The sequence below is a fragment of the Hemicordylus capensis genome, chromosome 11 (genome assembly GCF_027244095.1).
Source record: "Hemicordylus capensis ecotype Gifberg chromosome 11, rHemCap1.1.pri, whole genome shotgun sequence".
Taxonomy (NCBI): Eukaryota; Metazoa; Chordata; class Lepidosauria; order Squamata; family Cordylidae; genus Hemicordylus; species Hemicordylus capensis.
Window position 1 is genome coordinate 9,134,769 of NC_069667.1, and position 10,739 is coordinate 9,145,507.

Here is a 10,739-nt window from a genome sequence, read left to right on the forward strand (position 1 = left end):
TCACTGCCATCTCCCGTGCGGTATGAGATGATGCTTTTCAGCATCTTCCTATATCGCTGCTGCCCGATATAGGTGTTTCCCATAGTCTGGGAAACATACCAGTGGGGATTCGAGTCTTGTGGTAGCAAACATGAATTGTCCCCTTTGCTAAGCAGGGTCTGCCTTTGTTGCATGTGAATGGGAGACTACATGTATGAGCACTGCAAGATATTCCCCTTAGGGGATGGGGCTACTCTGGGAAGAGCATCTGGATGCTTGTATGCAGAAGGTTCCAAGTTCTCTCCCTGGCAGCATCTCCAAGATAGGGCTGCCAGTCTGTGTAGGCAATACTGACCTAGATGGACCAGTGGTCTGGCTCAGTATAAGGCAGATTCCTATGTCCCTAAGTCTGTCAAGGCCTGGGTCAGCCACTGTTTGAAACCGTGACCCTGGACCAGATGAACCCTTGGTCTGATCCTGCAAAGCTCTTGCGTTCTGATCCTCGGGGCTAATGGGAGGATGATCCACCTCCACCAGTTTTGCACAGCTGCTCAAGAATCAAACACACATGGTAAGTACATGAAACAATCATGGCTCAATACAAATGCTAGTCTAGCATTTGTATTGAGCCATGATTGTTTCATGTACTTACCATATTCCCAGTTTTTCAGCCCAGACACAGTTGCTCAAACATCACACACACACTCCAGAGATCCCAATGGAAGTGGGAAGAGGCAAGCACAGCATGCTGTTGTGCTTCCCAAACTCATGTAAATAGGGAAAGGATTCAGCACATAGTTGCCTCTCCCTCACTTCTACTCCTAACCACCTCTTGGAACAATCTCCAAGCCCTTCCATTCCCATGCCAAAATAAACATTTGTGATGGTGAGAGGAAGGACCCTGATCTGTGAGATCATTTGTGTGCAACATCTGTTCAAATCTGAGCATCCTGGGAACTCCCGGGACACAGCCTTCTGTAGTGATCAGGTTGCAGGATCTCTGAGAAATAGTGTGTCTGCACCGATCAATATACACAGAAAGGCTTGTGTTAACACGAGTGAGAGAATAAATTATGGCTGCTTCTACAATAAGCTCTTCAAGAATGTAATAAAGAGTTCAGTGTGTGTTCCTCACCCAGGAGTGCCGAAACATTTCATTTAAAGTCTGGTTTGCAGAAGAGATAACAGCTGAAAACTAACCATCTTGACCTTGGCAAACTTAATCACAACTTCTCTTGCTACATGCTGGAAAAGCAGGTGAAAAGCAGAAAAAAAAATGTATGAAGTTTGTCTCAGCAGCAAGCTTATGTGCAATGATAAAGAGCATTCCTTTGAGAAATCTCTCATTTTGATAGGATCAAGGACTAATTAACGTTCAAGACTGCATTCTTGTTTCAAAAAACCAAACAAAAACCAATATAAAGGGGGGAAACAGTTCACACAGACACAGGGCAAAAAAATATATTATACAAATGAAGGCAGAGGAAAAATGCTTGTCTTAATCTAAATCTTGAGGTGCATCCGGCCCACACCAGAGTTCATTTCAGTCCCTCGCTGTTCTGGATCAAAACTGTTTCCTGTACATTATTATAGAGAATATTTATACACCTCTCAAAGTGCTTTACTGGAAAAAGGAATACAGTACATGCTTCCTCCTCCTGAAATTGCAAGGTCAGGATTTTTTATTTTTTTTTAATGCCACTTACCTAAAAAGCTTACTTATAAAATATAAACCATCAAGATATGAGACACAGAATAGCAATTTTGCCAACAGGTTTGGTGCTACTGTTTCAACATATTTGATAAATTTGATTCTGTTTTCAGAAGAGGATCAGGGCGGGGAAACTCAACAGGACTGTGAATATACTGAATTTGCTTCTGCTAAATGATGAGGTGAGAGTAAAAGGTGTCTTGGTGAACAGAACAGGACTACAACAATGTACATTGACTTTTTTTTAAAGCAGCTTCTGACAACGGAGATGGGTTGGTCAATGACCAGCAAGGGGCATTTCTGTCCAAACGAATTATGCAAAAATGAATAGTGCTTTGAGAGCCTAACTTTGCACACACAAAGGAGGAGAGCTGGTCTTGTGGTAGCAAGCATGAATTGTCCCCTTTGATAAGCAGGGTCCATCGTGGTCTACATTTGGACGGAAGATTACATGTGTGAGCACTGTTTAGATATTCCCCTTGGGGGATGGGGCCACTCTGGGAAGAGAAGGTTCCAAGCTCCCTCCCTGGCATCTCCACGACAGGGGTGAGAGAGACTCCTGCCTGCAACCTTGGAGAAGCTGCTGCTGCCAGTCTGGGTAGACAATACTGAGCTAAATGGACCAATGGTCTGACTCAGTATATGGCAGCTTCCTATGTTCCTATCCCCACAGAGATCCTGAGATGCAATGAAGACTGCATTCTGAGTATCAACAGCATACCACCTTTAAAAATCTGTTGTCCAAATGCACTCTAATACCCTGTTCCTGAACGCATCACATGGAAATGCCATTCAAATCCATGGGATTTGTTTCCAATTAATAGTCCCGATCCAGAAGCACTGTGCAAGGAACAAAAGACTTGGCCAGCTGCAGCCCCATGTCTGGAGCAAAAGCTTCTTCACCAATTTCTAAACAAGATGTTGCGTTAAGCAACACGGAGGCTGACTGTTACTAAAAACATTCATATCCCACCTTTCAGCCTTCACAACGGTACCCAAGGTGGCTTGCATCAACAACCGATGAAAAATAAAACTGAGAAGAGGCAACAGATAAACTGCATAAAACAAGCTAGAAACCACAGTCACGCACTGTTACCTGGTGGGCCAAATGCCCAATGGAGCAAAAAAGTTCTTCAAGAGTCTGCAGAAGGTCAGTACAACTTCGCCCCTCCTGCAGAGGTTGGACTACAATTCCCATAATCCCCGAGTATTGGCCACTATGGCTGGCGATGGTGAGAACTGTAGTCCAAAAACAGCTAGAGGGCTGTAGTTGTGCTGTCCTGGATAGACAGATATCCCTCGGCAGGGAGTCCTACAGCCTAGGGCGGGCCACAGAAAGATGCTTTCTTCTGTGCTCCTGCCAATGCACTTTCCAGGGGTGATGGTTCATGCAGGCGGGCCTCCCTGACTGATATTAGTGTACAGGCAGCCTTATGTGAAAGAAGAGCATCCTTCAGATATCCTGGCCTTAAACCGTTGAACCCTTGGGGACATTTCTTTCAGGTGGCACAGAGGGCTTCCTGGGGAAGGGGAGCTCATCAAAAATTACCTCTTGCCCAGTGCAGTTTGTCTGGACATGCTGTTAGTCTGCTCCTCTCACTGCCCTAGTTCTTTCTTACTCTGGATGTCAGCCACTAAATGTAACAGTCGATTATGCTACTGGGTTTTTGTGCAGGAGATCTCGTGCTACCATACAACAGGATTACAGCAGTGTGTATTCATAGGAAGTGTGTATTCAGTGTGCAGTGTGTATTCATAGGAAGCTGCCATATATTGAGTCAGACCATTGGTCTATCTAGCTCACTACTATCTACACAGACTGACAGCAGCTTCTCCTAGGCTTCAGGCAGGAATCTCTCTCAGCCCTATCTTGGAGATGCTGCCAGGGAAAGAACTTGGAGCCTTCTGCATGCAAGCAGGCAGGTGCTCTTCCCAGGATACCCCCATCCCCTAAGGTGAATGACTTACAGTGCTCACATGTAATCTCCCATCCAAATGCAACCAGGGCAGACCCTGCTAAGCAAAGGGGACATTTCATGCTTGCTACCAGTGTTCCCCCTAACAGGGATTCCCAGATGTTGTGGACTACAACTCCCATAATCCCCAAGCACAAGCCACTGCAGCTGGGGATTCTGGGAGTTGTAGTCCATCTAGGAATCCCTGTTAGAAGGAACACTGCTTGCTACCACAAGAGATGACCCCAAAGCACCTGTTTCGGCATGTGGATCCCATGCTCTGTACTGCAGAGCACACAGTTCGAATCAAGGTATTTCCAAAAGGCTGCAAGAATGAATAGCAGCAGATTAAGAGAGTCAGGCTTTTGAAGTCCTGAAAGATAGCAGTGCTTTCCGCCCCCAACCCTGACATTTCCCTCTGACCTCATACAACCCACGGGGACATACTTCTGGGATGAACCATGAGCTTCAGAGGGAATTGGGCAAGCAACTCACTTGCCAGCTGCAAATGCCCCCCAGCCCTCTGGCAAGCAGGACACTCACCACAACACAGATCTCTTCACAATTTCCACTACCATTTTTGAGCAGGTAACAAACAGCAGGAATCTTTTCTGAGCAGCAGGAGAGGGCTCCTCCCACTATCTACTATCTCCACATCCTCAGCAAAAAGGACAGAAAACCCACTTCTCTTTTAAGACCTGGGTGTCAGAAAAGGACTTGAGGGAAGAGGGGATGGGTGGTGACCACAAATAAGATTTGGGGACCCCTGTGTTTAACAGGGATGTAGACTGGACTATATGTGGTGCTTACTCTAAAAACGTGGATTTTTATATTGGTGGATCCCTGGAAGGGGAGAAACGTGAAAATCGCCCCTTCCCCCTCTCAGGAGACAGTGCAACAGTAATCTTTAACTCAGCACCACTGAACTCATGCAGCACTAGTCTGGATGCTGCCCACTGCAACTCAGAACTTACGGATGGATGGCTTTCTCTGTTTCTCTTCCATGAGAACTTGATCCAGTCTCCTTTAATTTTTGTTCCACTCTCTTTTGCTAAAGGTTCCCTGACATTATAACTTTCCATCACCTAAATAAATAGATAGATAGATAATCTGAATTCAATTATGTATTCCCCCTGCCCCAGTACTTTCACATTTTTCCTATAGCTGATGCAGTAATACTCTGCAAAATATGCATTAAAGCACATAGTTTTCCACAAATGTATGGAATGTATAGAATCCACATGCATATCTGTATCTTATAAAATCTGATCCGTCGGAAAGTGGAAGCAGTCCAGAATCACTTGCTCTGCCACAAATTTGGCAAAGGAGGCAACATCCCTAGCTAGGGCCACCTCCTTTAAAAAGAAAACATGCATCATAAAGGACACAGTTAGACAGAAAAGGTTATTTTTGTGGTCACTCAAAACTGCAAAAACTTACTATTCCAAACTATTTCAACTCTCTATTATTTTAGCAAAAGTCAGGACATTTATGTTTTCTCAAACTGCTACATTTTGTAGTCAGCAACACTCAAGTGCCTTAGTGCTATTTTAAGCTCACTGGGTTGTAACTATAAGTACCAACTGTCCCCTTTGCTAAGAAGGGTCTGCCCTGGTTTACATTTGAATGGGATGCCCATAGAGGACAGGGCCACTCTGGGAAGAGCACGTGCCGGCTTGTATGCAGAAGGTTCCCAGTTCCCTCCTTGGCATCTCCAGATATTGCTGAGAGAGACCCCTGCCTGCAACCTTGGAGAAGCCACTGCCAGTCTGTGCAGACAGACTAAGCTCGACAAACCAATGGTCTGACTCAGTATAAGGTAGCTTCCTATGCTCCTCAACGGTAAGTACCTTATATTTCCTTTTAGATGGTGAACACTTTGGGGTCAGGGAGTCATCTTACTGATTTGATATTCATTCTTCTATGTAAACTGCTTTGAGCACACATGATGAAAAATGGTATATAAATATTTGTTGTAGTAGCAGTGAGCCCAGCCAAACCTACCTCACAGCGCTGCTGAGAGGATCAAAATAGGACCAATCCTTCCCCCACATGCTCATGAGCCCTTTGGTGGGATTACGGTTAAGATGATATACTAATCTATAAGCACCATGTACACAGAAGGTGTAACACAAATAAATAAAATGTCCAAAAAGGACAGGTTATTCTGAAAAATCAGAAACTTATAGCAAGAACGAGATCCATGGAACACCACATTACCAATGACAACTGTTTTTAATTCAGTTAATTTAATCTCATTCATAACACAAAATATAAATACTTAGTATTATTAGTGAGAACCAGTAGACATATGCAGAACTCAGATCCAAATCCTTGTTGAGTTGCGGAGGTCGCTGAGTGACTTGGGACAAGTCACTATTTCTCAACATGACCTACCTCACAAGGCTGTTGCGAGGTTTTAAAACTTGCTTTGAGCTCCCCAGAGCATGGGTGAAAAACGAGCAATTAAATCAACGTATATCTATCTAGCCCTTTTGCCAGGGGTCCCACAGTTCTGCTTGCCATGGCACACACATCTATCGGAAAGCAACTCACCCACTTCTCAAGCTCCAATCTGGAGGGGAAGGCTGGGGCTGTCTGCTCCGGGGCTGAGCATCTGTGGCATCCCAAGTGCCTCTGTTCCAGAGCCAAACAGCCACAATGCCCCCAAACCTCACCCACTCAGTGCCCAGGTTATCTTCTACTCCCCTCCCAGGTTCAAGCTGCAGCTGGAGAATAGGAATACGACCAGAAGGGAGGGAGGTGGGAACAGATCCAATAGTGTCAGTGGGCACCACCGCAGGGATCTTCCCGCTTCCAACTCCAAACTGGAGCTGGGAACTGGCATGAGATCATCTTTGACCTTGCACGAAGATGCAGCACAAGGACAGGGACAGAAGCTGCATTCCTAGTCACACTTACCTGGGAGTAAGGCCCACTGAACACAATGGGACTCCAGGATACATAAAACTGTGCTGAAGGGGTGGGGCAGAGTCTTGACACAACCACATTTTGGCTTGGGCACCAAGGGCCACCAGAGTGTGTTGATCCAACCCCTAACTTTTCTTAAAGAGATTCTCAGACATTCTCTCTGTAATCACAGCCATGCTGTAAGGCTGTTAGTCTAGTAGAAGAGACAAAGTGGCTTGCGCACAATTCTTCCTCCCCAGTAAGTTTATAAGCTGTGACATTAAATAAAAGTTTCCTAGTTTATATCCTATTATGCTCCATTACCTTAAGTAGTCCCCATTAACCAAGTAAGAGAAAAGGCCCTAATACACTGAAGCATGTCAACTTACACACCCACAGAAAACTTAAAATTGGTTTAATCCGATGAGCAGCATTCCAACAGTTTGCCAAATCACACACACAGCAAAATACCAGAATCAAAGACCATATTATGGTGCTTTTCAGTAAGCACAAGATCTCCAGCATTATAATTCTGAGCCAGAGAAATGCACCTATATTCCAGTTCTTTATTTATTCACCACTTCCCCCCATTTTAAAGCTATGATTACTTGAACAGCTTGAAAGCACAAGAGTGGAAAATCCATTTATAGTCACTTTGGTTTCTTTTTAAGGATAACAATGTGTGGCTTTTATTAGTTTTAAATTACAAGTTGCCGTCCTAAGTATGCTTATATATTTATCAGCAAAAATGCTTCACGACTGAACAAAGCGTTCACAATCAGCAATTAAAATGCCATTTAGGAATTAGAAACAAATGCTGGCATACAGCTAATAGAGATTTCTCCCTAAAAAACCCTCAAAATAAAGACAGAAATACAAACCTTCCTTCAATTACATCAGAGCAAAGCCATGCACACTGCTAGTCTCCACTGCTTAAAAAGCTAACAAACAGTACAGATACAAACAGGAAACACACACACACACACACACAGAGAAGTAAGTACACCTGCCAGCTCTGCATCACCCACAGTCAGTTGGCAAGATTTTAGACACACACTACTTGCCATATGTTAGGGATGGGGTTTTAAAAGAGAGCCTGGCTTGAGAAACAGAAGTCCTAATCAATCTTAAGATACCACCCCTCACAGCAGAATAAATGAGCACAGAGAGGGTTGAAGCCTGCAGTTTGGGGCATTACCCCCTGAAGATCAGGCAAGACAAAGTATCTGCCTTGGCTGCTGACCCCCTCTGCACCCCAAAAGGAAGCAACCAGGATGGGGTAAAGACACTATCTAAAGCCACTGGCCACAGCACCTACCTTTTCCTCACAAGAAAAACCGGGGAGGTGTTGAGTATCTAGAGCTGTGCAGTCAAAGGGGAATTGCGAGAAGGCGACGTGGCATTTAGATACAGCAGCACTGGGGGGAAGGGGGTGGGGAAGAGAGAGAGAGCACGCAGTAGAGGAGAAAGGGAAGACATCACCTCCTCCTGCCCCCTAACTAATAATTAGCAGTAGCAATAGTAAGAGCCCAGAAAGACTGGATCATCCTAGAGCCAACTCTTCCACAAAACAGCAGCAATAGGAAGGTGGGCTCTTCTCCAGCTGCCTTCGGAAAGCAGCCACTGGAGTATGCGCGCGGGGGTGGGGGGAGCACCACCCAGAAGTCTCTTTTTCCGCACCAGATGGGGGGCATTCAGATATATGGAAGAAATCCAAGCTGGCCTGGGGTCTGCCTGCCTGAGCCCTACCAGGACAAGAGAACCGGCTCTTCTGCAATCAGACCTACTTCTCGGCTGCTTCCACTGCAGCATCAACTGCACCCCCAAGCAGCCTCCCCCTACACACACACACACACACACACACACACACACACACACACACACAGACCACTTTACCCACCTGCATTCTGAGATACAAGGCCCCACCTCAAGCACAGGCAGCTCTGACAGATGGCTCCATAAACCAACCCGGCTGCTCTGCACGCAACCCATCCAAGACCAGCACCTCGATCCCGTTTCCCTCCCTCCACAACCCTGCCTTTTCCCTACACATCCAATGCTGGCTGCTCGTACCCTACCCCACTGAGACTCACCCCCTCTCCTTCTGCACCCACTCCTCACAGGCCCACACAGTGGTGACCACACTCTTTATCGCCTGCAATCCTCCCCTTTGAGACCACCATCTACCAAAAACCCATATCCCCAAGTATCCCAATCTCCTGTATCCCATCTCACATAGCCAATACCCCCCAATCCCACCATTGCACCCCCATATTGGTGTAAGGAGGACATACACATAAATTTCACATAAGCATTTAAACACACTTTCCTTGAGTATGTCCTGCTTACACCAGTATCTCTTCGGGGGGGGGGGACTCTTCTGTCCCACACCCCTCCCCACTCTGCTCCCCCAGGCACTCCTCTCTTAACCCACTCCCCAACAACCTCCCCCCCTCATTTCCAGCTCTTCCTTTGATCCCTCCCCTGCAAGATCTCTTCGATCCAAACTCCCCCAAAGCGGGAGGAACCCAAGGGCCATCCCTCGGTGCTGAGTGGGAGGGCTAGAAGAGAGCCACCACAGGGAGAGAGAGGTATTAGAGCAGAGCTGGGGGGTGGGGGGGGGCTGCCCTAAGGCTGCTGGCAAGGCAATGGGATTAAGGAGTGAATAACTGGCGGGTACAAGTGGAGGGGGGACATGGGGGAGGGGAACAGATGGGGGGTGGGGAGGCGGTGCAGATCTGAGCAATCCTGAAATGTTAGCTGGAAGAGCTGGGGAGGGGGGCGATGGGGAAGGCAAGGCCCGGGGGTGGGGCACGGAGAAGGGAGGAACCCTGCAAGGTCAATTGTAGGGATTGGGTGGGGGGAAGAGGAGAGTTGGGGGAGGGGAGCAGATTGGGGGAGAGGGAGGGTGGCGGGGGGGGTTGTTCAGAAGGGAAGAAATCCTGAAAGGTCAACTGCAGGGGCTAAGGGAGGGGGATGAAGGGGGGCAAGGAGGAGGGGCAAGGAGGAGGGGGCGGGGCTGGATACGGATGTTGGGGGATGGGTGAAGGGGGAAGGGAGGGGGTATTTAGTGGGGGGGCGGGTAGGATGTTTCTCACCCTTAGGTGCTCTCCCTCCCACTAGCCTTGGCCCTTCTCCTCCCCCCCCATTTCCAGCAGCCCCCCCCCAGCCCTGACGCTCCCCCCCGCCCCCCCGCCCGGCCTGAGGGACCCGGGCCTGGCCTTCCCCCCGCCCCAGGGCCGCAGAGGGGGCCTCGGCGCTCACCGCGCGGGGGGGAGGCGGAGGAGGGGGGCGCCCGGGAGCCTCACCCGCTGCTTCAGGCTCGGCCCCGCGAAGCGTCGCAGCGGACCCAGTCGGACGGCTCCGCCATGATGGAATGCGGGCTGGTGCGCATGCGCGCCGCCGCGGCGACGCGACGGCAAAGCCAGAAACTGGGCGGGGAGAAGAAACAGACCCGGGTGGGAGGAGAGCAGCGGAGGCGTGCGGCAGGGCCCGGCAACCTAGGCCATTTCGGGGCTAGTCGAATTTAGCGTAAGGGGAGCCTAGAAGGAGCCGACTCGGGCGGGTGCAAGGAAGAGGACTCAAGGGTGGTTATTTGGTTGAGCTTTTTTATTTTGGAATTTTTGCAGTGCAGACTGATAGAGCTCTCAAACCCAGATCCGTCCTCGTCCTTTCTCTCTCAATCATGAAGATAAATCTGGCTCTCCGTTAAGTTTAATAACACCCAGCATTTATATTCTGCTTGTGAGCATCCCAAGTGTTTCATATAGGGTGGTATAGAAATGTATTAAATTAATTAATTAACTAAATTAAATATACAGTATGTTATGCCCGGAATATTCCTTGAAGGTAAGTTGCCCATGTGGAGGTAAGCACTACAACAGCACGAAATGCAGACCCCTAGCGAGTTCTGGCTGCAATGAGATTCGGACCAGGCACGTTCTGAACAGAACTCAGGTTTATTAAGTTTATTTCCAGGAATAGAACAGATGTGGCCATGGCCCAGTGGCAGCACATCCATGTATGCAGAAGGTCCCAGATTCAATCCCCGGCTTTTCCAATCATGGCTGGGGAAGGTCTGAAACCTTGGAGAGCCACTGCCAGTCAATCTCTGGGCCAGTCATGTATCTCTCAGCCTAACCTAACTCACAGGGGTTGTTGTGAGGGTGACTATAACCATGTAC

The 10,739-nt window shown here is 47.9% G+C and overlaps 1 protein-coding gene across 3 annotated transcripts in view; it reads right to left on the reverse strand.

The window, feature by feature from the left end:
- The window catches only part of FNDC3A (fibronectin type III domain containing 3A), an 86,448-nt gene extending 76,452 nt beyond the window's left edge, over positions 1 to 9,996 (reverse strand). The window contains exon 1 of one of the 3 annotated variants that reach the window (XM_053273642.1): positions 9,864 to 9,996. The gene's annotated coding sequence lies outside the window, so the exon portion shown is untranslated. Of the gene's footprint in view, positions 1 to 4,619; positions 4,715 to 9,819 lie in introns of those variants that run through there. The other 2 variants (XM_053273643.1, XM_053273644.1) reach the window with 2 other exon arrangements.
- Between the last annotated feature and the right edge of the window lie 743 nt (positions 9,997 to 10,739).